This window comes from Talpa occidentalis, unplaced genomic scaffold (genome assembly GCF_014898055.3).
Source record: "Talpa occidentalis isolate TD23 unplaced genomic scaffold, MPIMG_talOcc4v2.1 talOcc4.11, whole genome shotgun sequence".
Classification (NCBI taxonomy): Eukaryota; Metazoa; Chordata; class Mammalia; order Eulipotyphla; family Talpidae; genus Talpa; species Talpa occidentalis.
The window spans coordinates 92,689,694-92,712,014 of record NW_023601104.1 but is presented as its reverse complement, the minus strand read 5'-3'; positions in this window follow the sequence as shown (position 1 = coordinate 92,712,014).

Genomic DNA, 22,321 nt, shown 5'->3' with positions numbered 1-22,321 from the left:
ATCAAAAGTGATCGGACAAGCGTACTGAATCACAAACATGAAGAGGGCCATTCCCTGTAATTAGGTGAGACAATGCCTCAGTCTTTTCTCAGCTGGAGATTGCCGCTAAGACTCTTGCTGTCTGGGTCCCAGCAACACAAGTTTCATGTCTCCCTGGGTCACTAATAAGCTCCAGATTGTCTTCCGATTCACACAGCTCTAACCAGAGGACAGTGCAGGTGGGGGGTTGCATTGGGCACTGTGAGAAGACAGGGTCCTTAAACCAGCTGCTGCGGCAATGCTTCCCACCTCCAAGAGGCCGACACTGGGGTTGTGGGCAGATTGGGAAGAGACAGTGGGGAACAGCTCTTGGTGCATCCTGGTCTGGGGTCTCCCCTGAACTGGGTCTGAAGCACTAAGTCACCATGCTCATTCACCCTTCTGCCCATGCCCCTCTTTTAGTCTCTTAAACCCCGTTTTCCACACTGTCCAGAGAGGTGGCTGCCTAGGAGCTCTAAGCGTGCCACCATCCCTGGGAATTCTGCAGCCCGATTCAACTGTAGCTACAATCTCTAGATAGCTAACACTCAGCACATGCATGAATTCTGCTCTCAGAGCTCACGACCTGGAAGTGGCCATCACTTCCAGCACCCACCACATCCCTCTATGTCTCTGGCTCTTCCTCACCCCTGCCAGCTACCTGTTCCTTCTCCTGGAAGATTCTGGTTTTTGAACACACAAAAGTGAACCATCAACTGCTAGGAGAAGAAGCCACAACTAGCTGATGTACTTGGCATGTATCAATATCCTGTGCTTCTTGGCATACTAATATCCTCTTAGCATCCACGCTTTTCCAGTCACTGCTTAGGAACACATGTCTCTGTTCTGATCTGTCCTCCTCCTACCCCCCAGATACTCCCCTTCCAGGGCTGAGCCAATCCACTGACACCTGGGCTCTCCCAACAGCCCTCTCTCGAGGTTTTGCCTCTCTGAGAGCCCACAGAGAGCAGTCTGGCCTCACTCTGAAGCCCAAGGCCTCCGGGTCAAGCCAGGCTGAAGGTCACATCCCAGGGCCTTTCTGGTGGCAGCCAAACCCCAGGAGCCAAGCCAGCCTGAGTCAGTGACTCCATTCAAAGGAGCAGCTGAGAAGAGTCAAGTTGAGAAGTCAGTGACTTGAAACTGAGTAGAAATGAGAAGCATTGCCTGAGGCTAAGACAGAGGCTCTGGGGTCAGAATGAGAAATGATCTCTGAGGAAAGCAGTGCCTCATGGGGAAGCGAGCGCCCAAAAACTCCTTCCTTGGCCCCCTGCTACCCCCCATTGTTCTTTGCTGCCACTGCATCCACCTTCTTACCCTGAACCTCATCTCTTGCTTCCTTCACAGCCCCACTGATCCAAAACCAACTGCCCAAAAACCCCTCAAGCATGTAACTTAAATTGAGTTATTAAGTACATTTTTTATTAAAATAATATTTTATAATATGTAGTTTTGGGTGTCGTCTTCTCAATCAACATCAATATAACTAACAAGTAAACGATGGTACATTTCGCATACTGAACTATTATGTAGCCACACAGTTTGCAAAGAGATTACACGGGCACAGAAGAAGCGGTTGTCACAAGGATAACTGAGACTAGTAAAAGGTAAAATGATAAATGCAGCTTGATCTCCGGTATGTGGATAGGGGGAGCAGAAGGAAACAGGCCCAAGTGGTTAACAATGCTTACTGCCTACTCGGAGAAGTATGGGAAATCTTTATATTCCTCTATGTTTCCCAGTTTCTCTACAGCAGTATGTATTCTTTTTTTTTTTTTTTTTAAAGAGGCATGTATTTTTATTTATGTATTTATTTATTTGTTTGTTTGTTTATACATGCATTGGGTACAGTCAGAAGCGCGGGAGGGTGAGAGAATTCACCAGAGCCAGAGCGGGGAGCAGAGCAGGCAGAAGAATCGAAGTACACTGCTGAGGGGAGCAGCGGGCGACAGGGGAGGTCTGCGCGCCATGTGGGACCCTCCTCTGGTGGCCGGGGAGCAGCCGGGGATCGAACCGGCGCCGCAGAGGCCGCGGGCAGCTTCGCAACCCAGCGCTCAACCGAACAGCAGTATGTATTCTTTTATAATATAACACTGGGAGAAGAAGACCTCTGGAGCTGGGTAAACAGGTAGCCAGGGCTTAAAACTTCCTCTCATCTTAGCCTATTAACACACGTGGGCACACACACACACACACACACACACACAGTTCAACAACAACATAGGTTTATGGTAATAAAATGTGTTTTGTGTAAGAAGGTGTCAGCATGTACACCTCTTATGTGTTGATGAGCACCTACTAAGCACCCCGCCCACCCAGTCACTGCTCCATCTCATGCAATGTGGTTGAAACAACTTGTTCCCCAATCATAACCAGTTCTGCAGGCCATCCCTCGCATTCCACAGAGCCTTTCTCTGGCACAGAAAAATGGTTGCTCAGTAGGTGTTCAGTGTTGCAAAATTATTCTTTTTCCTCATTCCTTCCCCACCCTGAGAAACGTAACTTTCATCTAACTTGCTGGAGACTCTGGAGGCTGAATTTCCCCACCTCTGGAGGATGCAAAACTTTCCCTTGGATGTGGAACATATGATTTTCCTTCACTGCTTTCTTCCTGCTCACCTCCCTCTTCCCTACTTGAGAGAAAAGGGGGAAAGTTGAGTTAGGGGTCAGCGGAGTAGGCATGGGGGAGGCAGAGTCTGGAATGACGCACGTATCTTCCTCAGGAAACAGAATGAAGTACCTTTCATGAAGGTGGGAACTGAGGGACACGTAGGGTGCGTTGGAAGTGGTGCTCACCTTTATCAGGGAGCGAGTATGTACAGAAAGTCGATTCCTCTGAGAGACGAGCAGAGTCAACGAGTTGATAAAGAGGCAAAAGCGTTTCTTATGACGAATGAAAATCCTGAAGGAGAATGGTCTTTGTCCCCAAGAAGTGACTCAAGCGCCCCAGCCCCAGCCACCCAGAATGTACAAGCGCAGGCATCAGACTAGGCTTTGGAGTGTCCCAAGGAGCCTCCCTGGGCTCCTCATTTTCATTCAACAGAAATAGCCGTCAGGATGAGTAAGAAAAATTCGGTGCCTGCCACACCCGCTCCCTCCTCCATTTCACCAGTCCGTGCCCTTGTCCCTTCTGTTTCTCAAAGAGGCGCTCCTTCTGCCCAGCTCACGATTGTAAAACAAAGGCAAACGTCAGCCACATGCAGCCCTGAATCCTGCCTGAGCAGGACAACCCTGGGGCTTTCAGCCAGAGGAGCTGGGCGGCCAGATCTGATCAGCTCCCAGAAGGAGAGAGGAGCGCTCCAGAACAGACAGCCGAAGCAGTTGTTACAACGTGAGGCTTGCAGGGCCGGCGACACTTCACAGCATCACCAAAGATTGATGCAAATTGGTTTGGTTCTGACCCTGTCACACCAGGAAGGGTAATGATTCCAGCAGGCCGGGCGCTGGAGAGAGGGGAGAGGCACGTGGCGGGGGCCTGGGCACTGGTGTCTTACTTCGCATCTTCATTAATGATCTGAAAGACAGGGGTAAACAGCATGCTAATGAAACCTGCAGATGATTGGTGTTACAAACCCCAGAGAGGACAGGAAAATAGTACAGTGAGACCCAGGAGCTTAGAAATATGGGCAGGAGATTGTTAAATGAGATTCAGCCTAGGAAAATGAAGTCGACGTGTCAAAAAGGAATGATGAAGGTGCCTCTGGGTGGGAGCTGAAGGCCTGGAAAGCAGAGATGGGTGGCAGGGTTAGAAGGCTGAGTGAGGGGATAAGGTCTGGGGTATGTTGGGGGAGACAGAAGAGCTGGTCTTGAGGACCCAGGGGACGGAGCAAATCACTTAGCCTCACCAAGCCTTGTTTCCTCGCTTACACTGGGCACCGCAGCTGCACATACCTCAACTGAGAGGATTAAGTGAGATAGAATATGGAAGACCCTAGGAAGGCTGAACACTCAGATGTGGTGATTATTACTTCTGTTATTACCTCTAATGTTATTCCCTAAGCTTAACTCATTTAAGGCCCCAAGTAAATTATAAACTTTTTAAAAAGATTTTATTTATTTATTTTTGCTTAGAAAAACTGGGGTATAGGCAAGAGGTGAAGGGGGTGGGGGTGGAGAGGATTCACCAGAGACAGAGTGGGGAGCAGAGCAGGCAGATCTACTGAAATCCACTGCTGAGGGGAGCAGCAGACAAGACAGGAGAGGTCTGCTGCACCATGTGGGTCAGTTCCCCGGTCAGCCGGGGCCCAAACTCATGGTGCAGTGGCTGCCAATAGCTTCATAGTGTAGAGACTTAACCCCTCGCACCACCAGGGAGGCCCATGCACCCCTTTAGATGAAAGAAAATTATCCATTTCTGTAGGTCAAGGTAAAAGGTATAAGGCTTTTCTGCCCTCCCGCCATCAGGATAGATGAGGGAACCCTGTGATCCTGAATGCATGCCCGATGGCGGGCACCTGAAGTGGGTACACCTGTGCTAAGACTGTGCTTTTTAAGGGCGGCATCACGGGAACGCCAGGAGAAGATGAGAGAGAAGCAAGAGAAGCCAAGAAGCCGAGAAGCAGCAGAAGCCGAGAGAGAAGCAGAGAAGGCCGGAGAGCCCAGATAGAGTGAAGACTTGCTGGGGGCTGGGAGGCCTGCCAGCCTCCCGGCCCCCCAGCACCCTAGCCTGCTGTATACCGGGTAAATCCCAATAAAAGACCTGCAAAAGGGCCTCCCCGGTGGCGCAGCGGTAGAGCGCTGGGTTGCGAACCTGCCCGCGGCCTCTGCGGCGCCGGTTCAATCCCCGGCTGCTCCCCGGCCACCAGAGGAGGGTCCCACATGGCGCGCAGACCTCTCCTGCCGCCCGCTGCTCCCCTCAGCAGTGTACTTCGGTCCTTCTGCCTGCTCTGCTCCCCGCTCTGGCTCTGGTGAATTCTCTCACCCTCCCGCGCTTCTGACTGTACCCAGTGCATGTATAAACAAAACAAACAAACAAGCAAACAAATAAATAAAGAAAAACATGCCTCTATTAAAAAAAAAAAAAAAATTAAAAAAAAAAAAAAAAAAAAAAAAGACCTGCAAAAGCCCTAAGGACTCTGACTCCTCCTTTACCCGGTCTGCATGGGATCAGGAAACCTGCACTGTGCTCCATTCCTGCCCCTTACAATTTCTCTCCAGGATGATCGGACTTATCTTCTTTGTCGCTCCTTCCTGCTGCCAACAAGGGTTAGCGTTTACTCAAATACTCTCTGGACACCCCAAGTACCAGTTTAAATCTTTTACGTCAGATCTCATGTACTTTTCACAATAACTTTATTATTATTCCCATTTTCACAGATTTGTGAAGCCTGAGGCCTAGAGGTGAACTAACTTGTTCACACTCACCTAGCTGTTTCCTAGCAGAACTGGTCCGTCTCGCTCCATGATTATTACCAACAGGCCTCGCCACACACCTTCCTCCTCCCTGCATGGACACCAGGTGTTCCCTGCCCCATGAATAGGCACCCAGCTCTCCTCAGTGCCTGCTCTCTACTTCCACCTCCATCTCTGGTCCTTCCTCCTGGGCTGCCTTGATTTCCTCTGTTCTTGTATTCTTGACCTTGGGATTTCCCCACCTGAATTGCTAGGTCTGCCCAGGTGAGCACCTCTACCTATGGGACTGGGGTGAGCTGGGGAGAAAGAAGCAACAGCTTTTGTGGGTCACCTGACCCTACTCGGCCAACTCATGAAGACAAGATGTCAACTTAATGAGCCTGTGGGCCCCTAATTAGCTGTCAATTACCTCAAATTAATCAACTCCTTGCCTAATTAAGCATTATCGGCAGGTGGGCACAAAGCAGACCATTGTGCGGAAACCATGAGAAAAGCTGGGCTGGCAAACTTGGTTAGGATCAGCACGCTCTGTGCCTGCCTTCCCGCCGCGCTCAGCACCAGCCCAGCTGAGAGGATTGGGGCGCACTGCCCGCCACTGTCCCCAGACACAGGAGACCCCTGGATCTCCTGGGTATCTGACGGCCTGTGCCTCACACGAGTGAGGTGCAGAGCTTGGAGGCAGGTAGGACGTTGGGGAAGTGGTGCACACAGATGTGCCAGGTGGAAGAAGGCCCCGGGGAGAGCATCCATTGGAAGGACTGGCTCCTGGCACCCGTGAGAGGTGGGCAGGATGCAGGCTGGGTCAGGGCGGGCAGTTCAGGCTGTGCGGGCAGAGATGGCTCCAGTCCTGCTCTTCCACTTGAGAGCTCTGTGACCCAGGAAGTGACTTCACTTCTTTAAGCCACAGTTTCCATCTCTGAAAAAGCTGAGAATAATATTTTAAGAAATCTTATTGGGTCTTTGTGAAGATTAGATGAGATCATACCTGTGAAGCACCTGCCCTGTGGAAGTGACGGTTGAGGGCGTACATGCTCCAGGGTGCCTCCCCTAAGGACAAATTCCTGGCTTGCCCGCTGCTCCCCTCAGCAGTGTATTTCAGTCAATCTGCCTGTTCTGCTCCCCACTCTGTCTCTGGTGAATCCTCTCACACACACACCCCCTGGCACCTCTGGCCTGAACCCCAGCTCCTGTATGCATAAATAAATAAATAAATCTTTTTTTTTTAAACACTACCGTTACTGAGAGCCTTATAGTTTGTGGTCTCTATTTTACTTTCTCAGTCTAAAGGCAGAAGTAAAAGTGCAGCTCTAAGGGGATCTGAATGCTGAACGTCTAGAAGACTTGTTGGGGTGGAATAGGTGGAACCACCGTGGCAGTTTACCCAAGGAAACTGAGTCTAGAAAAGGGAGTGACTTTTCCAAGCTGGCACCGGGCTGACTGGCATTCACTGCCAGACTGGGCAAATTTCTGAGTCTGCTGGGCCCCCCGCTGGGTAAGCAGTGGAAAAAATGCTCCCCTTGGGGAGGCTATTTTCGTTTTAACACACTCGCCTAGAAGCTGGGCCAGTGGCTGTCAGGCATCGGTTAGGACAGGAAACATTTAGGGCCCGTGGCACCCCTTCCCTTGAGGCTTCCAGGAACGTGGACCTGGCGCGCACTCGCGGGACTCCAGGTGCTCGCACCTGCCGGGCTGGTCTGAGCCTCCGCGGAGTGCGCGTCCCGCGCTATTCGCGCCTTCGCCGCTAGAGGGCGCGCGGACCGACCCCGAAGGCTCCCGCGGCTCCTCCCAGGCCTGGTCCTGCCCGCCCTGCTCCGCGATGCTCAGGCTAAGATGCGGGCGCTCTGGTCCTTAGGTCTCAGGCCAGAGGCGCGCCCGGGCCGGGACCGCTAACAAGGTCCGAAGCTACGCATCCCTGCGCAGTCCAGCCCTGTGAAAACCCTGCCGTGCCACTGGCCCCAGTTTACAAATTAGGAAACAGAGGCCAACAGGCGCGTCCAGGGCCACACGGCTACTGCATCCAGAACCACAAACCTAGGGGACCTGCCCGGGCGCCCTCTCAGGGCCTCCCTCCATCTCTCAGGGCTTCTATCTCAGAGGGTCTCAAGCATCCTCGCTGTCACCTTCTATCCAGATAGGGAAACTGAGGCACAGAGCAATGCTAGGCTACACTGTGTGGCTGGCCCAGTCTGCCAAAGATAGGCGGGAGGCTAAGGAGAGGAGGCCAGCCCTTGACAGATGATCACAACAGGAAAGCAAATGGGGGCAGAGGGTGCCAGCTTGCCATTGTGGGGGTCAGGCACTGCTAGTGAGTCTCCTGGGGATGGGAGACAGCTGTAGCCTCGGGTGGGAAGCCAGAGGCCCCCCACACTAATAACTTTCACTCGCTGCCTAGGGCTAATCCCATTACTCTGCAGGGACCCTCTGGGACCACCCTCCCTAACTCTCCCTAATCTGCCTCCCTCTGGGAATGGTCCAAGGTCCTCCTCACCAGCTCCTGCTAACCCCAGTCACATGCAGACCTCACCTGTGCCCACCTGAGCCCTACTCTGGGACCCCAAAGGGACAACCAAGAGGACTGGAGGCCCAGCCTCCTTCTCCTGCCTCCTCTGCCAGCCTGCAGGCCTTTGTCTTCCAGTTCTGGGCACCTTCCCCATAAGGCCTCCAGCTGGGGTCCTGGTTTTACATGAGCCTCCAGCCTTTCTAAGCAGGCTTCTGCTTTAGTTTCTGTTAAAGGAATGGCCAGGAGAGAGCTTGGGGTCCTCAGCATTTTCAGTTGTAAACGGGAGACAATGGTGCCCACCTCATGCAGTTGTTCTGATGATACAGTGACATACTGTGTGCAGCAGGTGCTTAGCACAGTGCCTGGCACAGGAAACATATCAAGGTGTCAGTTGTTGCTGTTGATTATTATCAGTGGGATGATGTGTCAGGTCTGTGTTACCAAGAAGGCAGCCCCATGACCTCTGGGCAGGTGTTAGAGGGAGGTAACAGCAACCTCAACTAGTGAGGGGAGTGCTTTGGACACCAGGCACCAGCTGACCCTCTGCACCAGGTTCTCACGCCTCACCACCCCCTCGTGCCGTCAGAACTGTGGACACCCCTGCTATGCAGACCTGAAACTAAGGTTGAGAGACAGCTACACAAGTGGTGGAGCTGGAATCAAACACAGCTCTGGCTGGAATTCTCAGGATCCACTTCTAACAAGGAGAGCTGATGTCTGAGAGCTGCCCCCCAAAAGTCATGTGCTCCCCTTTTGCTAGAAGCATGCTGAGGGGCAGGCATCAGGAACCCTGAAGTCCCAGCCACCCATTCCCTGGCCAGGCCAGGTCACTGCCCTCTCCAGAGCCTGGCACAGGAGGGGCCCCTTGGGCCCTCAGCCTCCCTCTCCCCTACCTTCTGCTGCTCCTCATTTACATAAATTATCTCTCCCCAATTATCCATACAGCTGTCCCATCGGTGATCTGTGAATGAATTAAAAACAGAATATAATTTAATAATGGCTGATTAGAAGGAGATTAGATGTTATATAAAAAGGAAAAGCCAAGAGCCAGCTAGTTGCCCTTAATCTGAGCCAGTACCGTCGTTATTCAGGAAAGGCTGCCTGGCCACCATTGGCAAGGTGGTCCTGGGGGCAGGGTTAGGCGGGCCCAGACTACCCCACAGAGAAGGTCAGGGCACTGGGAGCTGGGAATTCAAGTTCCACTTCAGCTGGGGGGGTGGAGCAGCGCTGAGCATTTCCTGTTACTTCCCTCAGCTTGTTCTGCTTCCTTTGAAGTGGGATTGGGTGGTTTCTGGGGGCCCTTCTTGCTCTAAATTCTAGGTGCCTTCAAATCAAACCACTTAGCCTTCCAAGTCAGCCACTGCTCCCACAACAGACTCTGCCTGACCCCTGCTAGGCTTAGGACTGAGAGTTCACGAGTCTTGTGCTAGGCCCTGCCTCCCAGAAACACACAGGAGTTGGGGTACAGACCTCCACAGGAGTAGGTGGCCAGACAAGGGATTTCTGGGCCCCCTAACCTCAGCTTAATAACTGGCCCCAGTGGAGGATGTGTCCTCAAGATTCCCATTTGTCCTTTCACTCAGCTCACTTGAGCCTCCTCCAGGATCACTCGTTTTAGGGTCTCCCCAGTGCTCCCGTGACGCCCTGTGCTTTCTCCATCCGTGCACTTAGCACATCTGCTTATAGACATTTGCTCCCCCAGTTTGTGACTCCTTCAGGGCAGGGACCACAGCCTTTTCATCTCTGCATCACCGATGCAAGGTACACAATTGTTGCTCATATCGTCAAAGATGCTTCCTCCCCAAAGCTCCTGTGACCACCCTCGTATGGGTTCAGTGCTCCTCTCTATGCTTCCAAGACTCACTGTGGTTGGGTCTTTAAAAATAAGGCAAGTGGGGGCCTCCCTGATGGCGCAAGGGGTCAAGTCTCAGCACTATGAAGCTATCAGCAGCTACTGTGACATGAGATCAATCCCCAGCCAGGGAGCTACCCACATGGCGCAGCAGACCTCTCCTGTCTTGCCCGCTGCTCCCCTCAGCAGTGTATTTCAGTAGATCCACCTGTTCTGTTCCCCACTCTGTCTCTGGCGAATCCTCTCACCCCGCCCCCCTCCTCTGGCCTATACCTCAGCTCTTGTATGCATATATAAATCTTTATTAAAAAAAAAAGAGGCAAATGACTTATAGAGAAGTCATGGACACAGACAAGTTAGGGCCAAGGCGGGTGCGTAGATAAGAGCTCAGAATCAGGTGGCCTGGCTGTGAATCCCAGACCCACCACTTAGACCCTGTGAGCCCAGCACATTACCTCTCTGTGCCTCAGTTTCTTCATCTCTAAAATGGATGCAGTTGGAAATGTTTCCTGCCTTATTGGGCTTTCACAAGGATGAAATGGGTAAACAGAGGACAAGCACTTAGAACTGCGCCAGCACATAGTAGGTGTTGGAGTGAGAACCTCGCTGTTTGGCTCTCTCCCCAGCAGTGGGCTCTCTGGGGACAGGGACTGGACGTCTCAGCTGTGTGCTGACGGTGTTGGGTGGACAGAGGGCCTGCTGGAGCTCTCCCAGTGGTCAGACCCTTCCCATGGACAGGTCACTCCACCAGGAAGCTGTGAGCCTCTGCAGAGAGGGTCAGGCCCTGGTGTGACCCAGAGCAGACACACCCGCCCTCGTCAGGGATGAGTGAAACGTGCTGGTCCTGCCGCGGCTCCCGCCCCTTTGGCTCTTCAGTGTGAAAGCAGCAGCCATAACCACTCAGCACACAGCTGAGTCCAGTCCCTGTCCCCAGAGAGCCCACTGCTGGGAGAGAGCCAAACAGCGAGGTTCTCACTCCAACACCTACTATGTGCTGGCGCAGTTCTAAGTGCTTGTCCTCTGTTTACCCATTTCATCCTTGTGAAAGCCCAATAAGGCAGGAAACATTTCCAACTGCATCCATTTTAGAGATGAAGAAACTGAGGCACAGAGAGGTAATGTGCTGGGCTCACAGGGTCTAAGTGGTGGGTCTGGGATTCACAGCCAGGCCACCTGATTCTGAGCTCTTATCTACGCACCCGCCTTGGCCCTAACTTGTCTGTGTCCATGACTTCTCTATAAGTCATTTGCCTCTTTTTTTTTAAAGATTTATTTATGCATACAAGAGCTGAGGTATAGGCCAGAGGAGGGGGGCGGCGTGTCCCGTGTGGCCAACCTCGGAGGATGGCTGCCAGGCCCAAGCAAGCACAGAGGCACAGGGAGGCTGGAGAGAATGGACATGCTGACCAGGGAAGAAGGCTGAAGGGTCCTGTGCAACATCTGACTTCGGTATCTGGGGCCACCACAGAGCAAAGAGCAAAGGGACAGGGTCTGCAGTGCCAGTGACTGGGAACGAATGGGGTGGATGCCAGAGGAGGCAAAATTCCTCAAGACAGGAGGAAGCACAGCATGTGTGCTTGGGGAGTAAGGGTTTGCTGATTGAAACTGAGTTGCTCTAGAATTTTTCAAGTTTTATAAAAATCTTTTTTTTAAAAGATTTATTTTATTTATACAAGAACTGGGGTACAGGCCAGATGCACGGGAGGGTGAGAGGGTTTACCAGAGACAGAGGGGGAACAGAACAGGCAGACTTACAAAATACACTGCTGAGGGGAGCAGCGGGCGAAACGAGAGGTCTGTTCGCCATGTGAGTTGCTCCGAGGCCGGCAGGGATGGAACCGGCACTGCAGAGTCTGCGGACAGCTTCACAGCACTGCTCTCAACCGCCTGCACCACCTGGGAGGCCCTATGAAAATCTTGATTCCTTTATTTGGGGAGGGGCCTGAGAATATTTGGTAAGACTCTAGATTCAGTCTCAGGACGGGGTTGGGGAGGGGTGGTTTCCAGCCCCATCCCATTCCCCAGGCCTGGAAACTACAGGGCCCTCTAAAAAAATGCAGGCTAATTATGATCTCACCTTTCCCAGCCCCCTCAGCCCCCACTTTGCACCTCACTCCAGCACATCCAGCCTAGCCTCAGCCTAGGTCACTCCCAGGACAACTTCCCTGGTGAACCCAGAGCACATCCATCCATATTGTGGCGGGGGAGGCCCTCCAGTCCAGCCTAGGCTGTGGGATAATTTGATATTCAAATCCTGGCAAAGACATGCTTCAAATTGCTGCAAATTAAGCTGATTTTGTCCCTCTGAATGAGGGATTTGCTCCTGTGGATCAACCCTTCCCGAGACTTGATGAGGTCAGGATTAGAGCAGGAAGGATCCGGAACAAACCTGAGGCTGGAGAGGTGGTGGGAGGGGGTGCCCATAACTGAGAGCCTCACTGACCCTGGAATCAAGGAAGCTTCCCAAGGTCTCAGCAAATCAACTCTGCAGTGATGGCAGGGCCTCTGGGCCCCAACTGGGTCCTGGAAAATCTGGCCCTTCACCGTCCCTCATCTGAGTCTTGCATGCACCTGTGAGCAAGAGCACAACTGCTCACTCTGTGGCCAAAGGCAGCCTGGACTCGCCCACTGCCACCAGCTTGCTGTGTGACCTTGGGCAAGGGACCTCCTGAGCCTCCTCCTCAGGGTTACTGTCAACGCACACACTGTGCCTGGCACGTGGCGAGCACTCCAGTACACATCAGTTGAGCTTATGACCCACATCGCAAGCACTCTGTAAACTAGGGCCACGGTCACTACCCAAGGCCCCTAGGAAGTGGCACCACAGGGGCTAGAACCTGTCCTGGCCTCAGAGGGCCATTACCTGTCATCTCCCGGAGGCCTGAGCCTGAGCCGGGCTCTCCCCTCCTGACAGGACCCCTCCCCGCCAAGAACCTCATTTCCATCTGTTCTATCAAGGCCTGTACTGTATATTGCAGCCATTTCGAATTGCACCATTAAAGATTTTATGCTGAAGACGTTAAAATTAAAAAGATCTATGTGCGAAGAGTCACAACGAATTTAATCAACTTGATTTAATAGAAAACAGCAAATGGAATTTATGATGCTCCAAAAGACAAGGAAATTTTTTTTCAACAAAAAATAATAAAAAGCACTTTGTGGAAAACAGAGAGTGGAGTGGGGTGGGGGGCCCCCATCTGAGAGTTTATCAGAATCTAATCCATAGCAAACAACCCCAGTCGGGGCTGTTTGCCCGCTAATCCCAGCTGCCATTAAAATATTAAAGATAAATCTAATCGTCTCTTTATCCAAAATAAGCGACTTTTGTGTAGGGAGAAAACATCTAACCCTTCGGGAGGAGAATTAGTCCTAATGCATCAAATGGAATTCGGTCCAGGCTGGGGCAAAATAGGGTTTAGAGGCAAATGAGATGGTAATAGAAATAAAACCCAGAATAACAAATTAAAAACCCTCATTTACACAAATTAAAAGGGCTCGCAAAAGGGCTGGGGGCCCAGCTTTACTCTTCTCTGCCCCAGAACCCTCTTCCCCTCCCCTGGTCGCCCCAGCCTAGCTCATCACTGTCACCCACCCCCAGGCTCCAGGACAGGAGCCAGGGCCCATCTCACCCTCCTCTCAATCTCTGCCTCCACCTTGCTGCGGACTCACCAACTCCAAGGCCCTGCCCAGGCCCGGCTGGTTCCCAGGCCCTGTCGGAGCCTGCAGGCCTCTCCCCACACCTCCTGACTGCTCTGGGGACCTGGCCCAGTGTCATCTCCCCTACATCTTGGTTTAGTTCTTAAGCTCCCCAGACCCCTGTTGACCTGTTGGGAAACCAGAAATGACACCAACCCCTCCCACAACCCTGCCCCGTTGCTGCTCTTCTGTGGTCACCCACATGATGCCAGGAGAGTCCCCAGCAGGGTGCCGGGTCGTGATGGCCTCTCAGTGCGCAAGCTCTGGTCACGCTCCCTTCCAGGCTGCAGGCTGCTGGGCCGCTGAGAAAGCTGACCTCTCTGGGAAGTCAGGCCTGTGCTCCCGTGAGGAAGGGGCTTGGCAAGCGCCAGCCTGGGAGGCAAAGGGCACAGACGACAGCCATTTTGAGTAACAAGGGATGGTGTCCCCGGAATGAGGCCACAGCGGATCCTTAGGCTTTTCACTAGGCGGTCCCCTGTCCCCTAAGAGTGCCCAGGGCTGGCCTGGTGGCTCCCACTTCATGATGGGACTTCAGGCCTTCTGACACCGGTCCGCCCCCACTGGGAACACCACCCCATCTCCTGAACCCCCCTCACATTCAAAGCACACTGTCTGCCTCTGTGGCTGGAGGATTATCAAAGGAGACATACACCCCCAGGAGGCTTGAGGGCCCCTCCCTTTCACGGTTTGACAGACAAGTGTGACAAACCCCTTCCTGAGAGCCTGTTTGGATGTCAGAGGAGAGAGGGTAAGGAGGGGCCCCTCGTGCCCCAGGCAACCCCCTCCACCCCACTGATCCCCCCTCACTCTCCAGGGAAGGCCGGAATACACCTCTGACCTCCCCCAGCCTTCTTAGCAGATCCACTTGAACAGGAAACTCATGCTGACAGCATTTTATTATGGGATATTAAGGTTGGATTGTGGGCCTAAACCTTTCCCTGGCTGGCTTTCTACTCCTGCTGGCCTCTGCCCCTGTGCGCCCACCAGGGAGTGTCGGGAGGGAGGCTTTTCCTCTCACCCCTACGATGCCAAGTGGTGATTCTAGGCAGGAGGAAATTAGGATGGGCTGGAGGATCCCTTGGCCAGGCAGAGGTGGGTGACTTTCTCCCCCAACCCCATGACTGAAGGAAAATATGTGGAGGTGTTGGATGTTCCCCTTTCTAGAAAGGTGAACTAAATTTGAGGTTTGATGGGGGGCTGTTGAGAGGAGGTGGTCACAGGTAAAGGAGTTGTTGGGGGCCTCGGTCCATTGCTGCCAGGCAGGCAGGGAGCCCCCGGGAGCATTCATACTTCACAGCCCAACCCAGTGCTGCCTCCTCCAGGATGTCTTCCCTGCGTGTTCCATACACACGGGGATACTGAAGCACAGAGAAGCTACGTTACTTGCCCAGGTCACACAGTTAGCAAATGTAGATGGGGAACTGGACTCAGGACCATGTGATTTAAGAGCCAGTGTCCCTACCCACCGTATCACACTAACTTGGTGACAGAGGCCAGAGGAGGGAGAGTGAAACCCAGAAAACCCAGCCCCTACTGTGCCAGGCCCCTGACTGTCTGTCATCTCCACTAAGACCCCGAGTCTTCTCAATCCCCTTACAGTATGGGTTCTCCAAAGTGGCTCCTGTTTCATGGAAGAAAAAGCTGAAGAAATTTGAAGAGGTTCAGGATCTCTTTTTCAACTTTGTTCACATTATGGGTTTGTGCTGAAAGTTCCCTCTCCCCTCCCGCCACACCTTGTCAAGCAAGGCTCCCGCAGCCTTCCTGGATGCCTCGAGCTCCCGAGCTCCCCAAGCCTCGAGCTCCCCACCAACAGGCTGTCCTGTCTCCTCTCCTGCCCCACCAAGCACTGTCCTCACACTCACTTCCCTCATGCCCTGGTGTGGGCCACCTCTGGGAGGCCCGAGAGTGCCAAGCCTCTGTAGTTGGTTCTGTTCTGGTGGGAGAGACTTGCACAAAGGCAGGGACATCCATCTGAAGGCAACTATGGTGGCATTTAGTAAAGATGTGGGGAAACAGCACCCAGGAAGACATGTGTGACACACTGCCACATGTTCTGGGTGGGAGAAAGTTTAGAACACAATATACAGTGGACTCCCATTTTCAGAATAACACACAGCTCTGGGTTAACAGAGAGCAAGGCCCATTTCAGAGGGCTGCTATACAGGTTGGACGTAAATATAGTATTCCTGAGGCCTACCACATACCAGGCACCAAGCCGAGTGTTGCACAGATATTCTCTCACTGAATTCTCCCACAACCCTTTAATGTAGACTCTTTTGTGATTCCCACTTTACAAAAGAGGAAACTGAGGCTCCCAGAGATCAAATAAATGCCTGAGGGAAGAGCTTGTGAGTGCTGGATCCAGGGTCTGCTCTTAGCCACTGCCCTGTTATTCCTCGCATCAGGGCTGTACCAGCACTGATGACACAGTGACCAAGGTGTAGGCTCTGCAGCCAGGGGACTGCCAGACAGTGTGTTTATTCAAAATTCTACCTCCTCTCCACCCTTGTTTGGCAGAGTTTTTGCCCCAACGCCTCGCCTTTGGGTTTGGCCATAAGACTAGCTTCATCAACGGGAGGTGAGCAGAGGCTTCCAATGGGCTTGTGTGGTTTGGCTCAGTCTTGGCTGGCCCTGACCTCTGCTATGAGAAGAATGAAATTCGTAAAACACACCTGGACCAACTCAGCTGTGCCTGGCTAACCCAGAGAGCCTGAGTGAAAGATAAACCCTTGAGGTGGACTTGGCTGTTACATCGCATCTGTAGAAGCCACTGGAGTTGCGCTGCTTGAATGTTCCTTCAAGATGGAACTTGTGCAAGAGTGCAATTAACACACCGCCTCTAGCTGCAGTCCCTAGGAGATCCTCCCCAGAGCTGGCTTTCCACATGCCAACCCCACCCCCACCAGCTTTATTGAGATATCATTGACACATGGCATTGTGGTCTAATAGATCTGATATATGTGTAAATTGCAAACATGATTATGGCTATGGTGTTAGCTGCCACCTCCAACTCATCACATAGTCACCATGTGAGAATAGAAGATCTACTCTCTGAGTAACATTGCATGTGAGGTATATTACTCGTGTTCTGACCCACCACAGCATTTGAGTGAGAGCCTGGTGCAGGTACGAGAACCTGGCCATTCTGCCCAACTCAAGGCTCCTTTCATGGGTAATATTTGTTCCAGAGCACCCAGTTAGATTGGCTGAGATTGTAAGACCTGTACTGTGGTCGGAGGCTCTCTGCCCAGTATCGCTTCTCCCCACTTTGATCTTTCACAGGTGTCACCCCTCCCCAAATAAACCACTTGCATTCCTAATTCTGCCTTGGCATCTGCTTCCTTAGAGTACTTGAACTAACAGTCTTTTTTTTTTAAGATTTATTTTTATTTGCTTATGCATGCAGGAACTTGGGCGTAGGTCAGAGGTGTGGGGGGGTGAGAGGATTCACCAGAGACAGAGTGGGGAGCAGAACAGGCAGACTGACTGAAATACACTACTGACGGGGTGCAGCGGGTGAGACAGGAGAGGTCTGCTGCGCCATGTGGGTAGTTCCCTGGCCGGGGAATGAACTCGACTGCTGTGGCTGCCAATAGCGTGACAGCGCTGAGACTTTAACCCCTGCACCAACCAGGGAGGCCCGAACTGACAGTCTTAATGCCACAAAAACCCAATTCACATGGGTTCAAATACTATTCAAATACAATTCACTAGCTGCCTGGCCATAACCATAATGGGACTCAGTTTCCTTATTTCTGAAGAGAAGATAACAGAAGCACCCATCACTTAGGTGCTGAGAAAATGCTAGATTAATCCTTGAGGACTAGGAAGACAAAATAGTCCCAGGAGTTTGAGGTAAGATGTTCTCAGTAGCCCTAAATTCAGGGGATTCATCTGGCCTCGACCTCAGGAGCCTTCCCCAGTCCCTCTGAGACCACCCCCCTTCCTTTCCTTTCTCCAGTTCTCGGTGGGGAAGGATCGTCGCTCAAGCATTTCAGGGTCATCATTTACCTCCTTCCTTTGCTTGAGGCTCTGATTCCATCTTCAAGAAAACAAGAGGTCAGTGGACTTGGGCTCCGTTGGCCTTGGGTAGATGAACATTCTTGGGATGTCACCAAATGCTCTGAGGTTGCTTCCTCAGTCAAGAAAATGATACCCACCTCAGGGAATTTGGGGGGATTCATTGAGACAATGTAAAAAAGTTGACCAGAAGTTAAAAAATGTTTATTATGTATAAGCATCAATCAAAATCTCTCTTGTGTCTCTCCCAGCATCAGCCCTTTCATGGAACAAAGGGAGTATCTGCTCCAGTGTCTGGTGGCAGAGTGACGAGAGACGGCAGCTTGGGAGACTCAGAGACTCTCAGGAGAACTGTCTAGCACGAGAAAAGATAAGGTTTATTCTCAAGGGACAAACCCAAAGTACATAAGAGCATTAAAAAAAGGAAAAGACATTCATGGGTGAAAGATTCATAATGGGATTATTGATTCAAACACAGGTCCTTTCTCTTTGCATTTTCCATCCTCCCTCCTCCCTTCAAAAATTGTTGCTTGTGGCTGGGTAGCGACTCGGGCAGGCAGCTTATAGGGCGGAATGACGGCTGCAGCTGGTGCTAAAATGACCGGCAACCAGGCAGAGGAAGTAGAAAAATTCTTTCAACCCTAATCTCCCTCCCTGAACCCCAGTGTCTTATTTGTAACAAGGGGACAGAACTCCTGACCTCTCAGAGAAGTTGAGTGGATTACATGCAATAAGAGGGCTGGCACCCATTAATAATCGTAGGAAGAGTCATGATGGATTGAGTCCCCAGGGCCAGGCACCATGGTAAATGCTTTAAAATATCATCTTCTTCAATCTCAGTCCCAAACTCCGTGAAGATCAGGACTAGATCTGTCTTGTTCCTTACCACATTGCAGATCACGAGAACAATATCCTTTCAAATGACAATGCAAATAACACTCAAAGAACCTCATTTTGTACCATTTTCAGCACTGTACATTTCTAATTTTCATGACAATTGTAAGGGAGAAGTACTATCGCTATCCCCATTTTACGGATAAGAAAATTGAGGCACAGAGGGGCACTGAGTGGTTGGATGACTTTCTCAAGGTCAATAAGAAAGTGCTAGAACAGGAGTGTGAAACCAGCAGTTAGGCTCTAGAGTCCATGCCCTTGACCTCTGTGCTAACTGGGAGTCAGAGGATGCTCACAAGTCCAGTGTCAGATTGTGTTATAGGTAAAGCACTCTGAGGTAAGAAGGAAGTTAAGTGATTGACTCAAAACCTCTGAGCTGTGTACAGCAAAAGAGACATTAACCAAAACAAAGAGACACCCTACTGACTGGGAGAAAATTTTTGCACTCCATACAACTGATGGAGTTGGGACCCATCACAAAGATCTACAAAGAACTCATACAACCCAACAAAAACAAAGTAAACAAGCCAGTCAAAAAATGGGCAGAAGAGCTAAAAAGACACTTCTCTAAAGAAGAAATGCAAATGGCCAACATTATGTGAAAAAATGTTCAACGTCCCTTATAATCAGGGAAATACAAATCAAAACCACAATGTGATACCACCTGATACCAGTGAGAATGGCACATATTAGAAAAACAGTGTTGGCAAGAATGTGGAGATAAGGGAACTCTCCTACACTGCTGGTGGGAATGCAAACTGGTCCAACCACTATGGAAAACTGTGTGGAGGTTCCTCAAACTACTGGAAGTGGAGCTACCACATGACCCAGCAATTCTACTCCTAGGAATCTACCCAAAGAACAACCCCAAAAACATTATTCAAAAGGATACCTGTACCCCTATGCTTATTGCAGCACTATTTACAATAGGTAAGAGATAGAAACAACCCAAATGCCCCAAAATAAATGACTGGATCAAGAAGATGTGTATATACACAACAGAATACTATTCAGCAATCAAAAAAGATAAACTTGTGCCATTCTCAGCAACATGGATGGAGCTAGAAGGGATTATGCTCAGTGAAATAAGCCAGAAGGAAAAAGAAAAATATTGGATGGTTTCACTTACAGGAGGAGTGTAGGGGGACCAAATAAGGGAGCAGGGGGGAAATAATAACAATAAAAAAAAATAGAGAGGCAACTATAACTCAGAGACATTCTGCGGGGTTGGGGGGTAGAGGGATCAAAACGGGGGACAAAGAGCACAAGGGACTATGGCAATGCTGCACGGGTGAATGGGTGGTGGAAATTCTATGGGGAGTATACCTGAGAGGAGAAAGCAAACAGCATGCAAAAATGAACAATGATATAATATATATATATATATATATATATATATATATGTATGTATCCCACAGAGCTGTATGCAGTAGACCTGGGGTTCTGTTCCAGTGTGGCCAAGTTAAATGCCTCTAAAAGGGTACTCCTCATCCTCCCACCTTAACGCAACTCCAAGGGCCAACCTTTCCCTAAGTGTCTCAAGCCTGGTGTGGCCTGTTGAGTAGTTAAGATGCAAAAACAATTCCCCAACATTCAGACAGCTCCCCCAGCCAGCAGTCTGTGGAAAGTTCTGTTCTGAGGGTGAGACTGGCTGACGGATGCTGGGCCCTCTAACCACCTTTAGCCTCTGTAAGGGTGCCTTTCGGAGGCCTATGGCTCCCTCCTCCCTGGCTCCTGCCTCCCAGGGCAGAATGTAACTGTCTCCCTGGGAGTTGGGAACTAGCAGCTTCAGACTGGGTTTGGTCAAGAGGTTTTTCATCTTCATCTCCTGGCAAGAGTAGTGCTTCCATCACTCACACTTGTTTTCCATCACTCATGTCCTTGCCCATCGGCTGGCATCTGGCTCATCGTGGAGGTCCTGTGATAAGTCAGGGACATGACAGATGCCATTAATATAACACCACCATTCATCCTCCAGGGTAGGCTGGCATGAAGAGGCAGCCGAGAGAGGGATGGAGTCAAGAAAGCACAATTTTGGACACCAGATTCATTTGAGGTTGAGACTGGCCTCTACTGCTTACTAGTTGGTAGCCTGGGACAAGTTACCTCATCTCTCCATTCATAAAATGGAGATAAGACTTTTCAGCTGGAAGGCAAAGTCAACTGGGGGCACCGTTCACATTGTTGTCTATGTGAGTGGTGTCAATTGGAACCCAACTTCACAGAAGTCAAGATGAAGGATACCTTGAGATTGCATGTTCCTGAGTTTACACTTTGCCAACTAAGAATAGCTATGCCAGCTCTCAGGTGTTGAACAGGGTTGTTGTGAAGACCAGGGATTATGCTCGGAAAGGGGCTGGTGAACACAGGCATGTGGTATGGCATTATTATAGGATTAGGAGACAGCCTAGCAGTGAACAGTATCCTCTCCCAGAGGCCCTGTGCACTGTGAGATGTTCCTGCCTCATTCTTTGGCCCTTGGCAGCCACAGAGGGTGTTAGACACCTTGGCAGTGGGCTGGGCCCTTGAGGGGGTTTCAATCTATTTGGGGGATTGCAGCTGACTGGCCAAGAGCTCTTGAATGGAATCTCTTCCCCAGGCTGGTTTTCCAGTATCTGCCTAGAGCAAATGACCCCTTACAGGGTGCCTTCAATGCCAAAAACACTTATTAAGCACCTACTCTATGCTAGGTATAGAGTGGAGAGGTGAGTGCCCAGGTAGATATGATAGCCCCCAGCCCCAAGATGGTTTTAGAAGAGTTAGCTGTGGTGGTGGAGTAAAGGGAGCAGCAGGTCATAGTGTGCGGGCACAAGTGCGTGCAAACACTCACTCCCACTTGACAGTTGAGCTCAAGGGGGCCTTGCTTCTCACAGAACCCTCAAGCAGGGGACAAGGAACTCCACCAGTCACCTCTGGAATTCAGGCTCTTCTCTGCAGGTGAGGGTCCCACCCTGCCGGAAACAGTCTCTTGCTGCCTCTCATCCTTTTCAACTGGCCCTGTTGATTGCAATTTTGCAGCTTCCAATCCTGGAGTGGATCAAAGGATTCCCATAAAAGAGAGAGCAGCTCACCTGCCATGCCCCTCAGCCCCTCTTCCACATCAGCATGGGTGGAGCAGCAGACCCTCTGCTCAGATTGTCTGGAATCCCTAGCTTCAAGCTCGGGGCTGGTGAGGTGCTCAAGAGATAGGAGTTGAATGAATGGATGAGAGAATAATGAAGTCTTTCCATGGAAGGTGGCCACACGCCATGCTCACTCTGAGAAGATGTTCAGAGGTCCACAGCTGATCACAACAGGTCGCCAGCACTCTCCTTTCCCACCAGACACCCCTATTCCTGACCCTTTCTCATGCATTCATTCATTGGACCAATATTTATGGAGTAGTTCTTCCGAACTTGCCATTGTGTCCTGGACTGGGGACACAAGCCTGGGGCTTTTCACACCTCACCTTGCCCCCTTCACACTCTGACCCCTTCCTTGGCCACCACACACACTCCCAGGCACTGTTGCTCCCTCTTTCTGTCTTTCACACGGGGCTCCCGTGTTTGAACTTCTTTGACCCTGTCAAACTGCACGGTAGTTGAGGGGAGGCGTGCTCTTGGCTCTGGACTGTACCCTCAGCCCATTGTCCCACCCCAGCCCCAGGGGCATGACCCAGGCAGGTGCTGCCCAGAGTCCCAAGCCACCCTGCCTCCTGTGACAGCCTGGAACCTAGTTGTCATCTCAGCCCCTGGGGCACCTGCTCTGGGGCATCCTGCAGAGCCCACCCACTGACTGGCCCCTAGTGCCCCGGCCCCTCGGTGCTGCCTGCTGCAGGAGCTGCCAGCTTTTTGGAATTCCTAATCGCTCCTGGCCCCGGTGATTGGCTGCTCAGCTCTGACCCCACTTGGGCTGCCGCCTGGTTGGATAAAAGGGGAATCTCCTTGGGGCTCCAGAGCATTAGACACCGGAGGGGGCACCTGGGACCAACTTCGGGAAGCGGGGAGCCCGGC